A 1,066-nucleotide genomic window follows, 5' to 3' on the forward strand; every position below is an offset into this window, starting at 1 on the left:
CCTAACCCTAACCCCAACCCTAACCCTAACCCACCATAGAGCTTGGAGGACCGCCTGCGCAGAGCGGTCAGCGCGAGCAGACGTTCACTTCCGCGTTTGCGTACGCATGCGTAGTGCCTCCTGGAGGACCGACTACCATAGAGACGAGCCAGTAGGCAGTTCCGCCCTATGGCCACGTGGAGGCGATAGAGACCGAGTGCGGCCTGTGCTCCTTATCAACCCTATAGATAACGATAAGGGGGGGGGGGGGCGGTATAGAAGGCTTTAAATGCAACAAGTGGCCCCTGAGCAGCACCAGCCCGGGGTCCTCCAGCCCTCCAACCCCCCTCTTAGTTAATTACTGCTTTAATTGCCCTTAAGTCCAAGTCCAGTCCCCTCATTCTGCCCCCCAAGTCCATTCATCACATTCTGCCCCCCAAGTCCAGCCCATTAAACCCCATAGAACCCCATAGAACCCCATAGGGACCCATAGAACCCCATAGAACCCCATAGAACCCCATAGAACCCCATAGGGACCCATAGAGCCCCATAGAACCCCATAGAGCCCCATAGAACCCCATAGAACCCCATAGGGACCCATAGAGCCCCATAGACACCCCATAGAACCCCATAATGACCCATAGAGCCCCATAGAGACCCCATAGAGCCCCATAGACACCCCATTGAGCCCCACAGATCCCCATAGACACCCCACTCTCAGTCTGCCCCCCAAGTTCTTTCAGCTCAGTCTGCCCCCCTGCACTTGGGGGTGGGTGAAATCTTTGCCCTTTGGAGGCCAGGAATGGCTCTAAAGATGTGCATTAAACCTTTGGGGGCTGCAGCGTAGAAGGTGGGAGCAGCCCCTGAGCTGCAAAGCCTGGAGATCCATTCAAAGTAATGGTGTGGGGAGAGATGGTGGAAGGTTTGGGAAGGAGTTTTGGGTAGGGGGAGAAGGAGGAGCTGTGGGGATGGAGCAATGGGCACAGAGATGAGCTGGGTCTGGGCAGAGCTCAGTGCAATGTGTTGCTCTGATGTAATGGGATGGGATGGGATGGGATGGGATGGGATGGGATGGGATGGGATGGGA

The sequence above is a fragment of the Coturnix japonica genome, chromosome 25 (assembly GCF_001577835.2).
Source record: "Coturnix japonica isolate 7356 chromosome 25, Coturnix japonica 2.1, whole genome shotgun sequence".
Taxonomy (NCBI): Eukaryota; Metazoa; Chordata; class Aves; order Galliformes; family Phasianidae; genus Coturnix; species Coturnix japonica.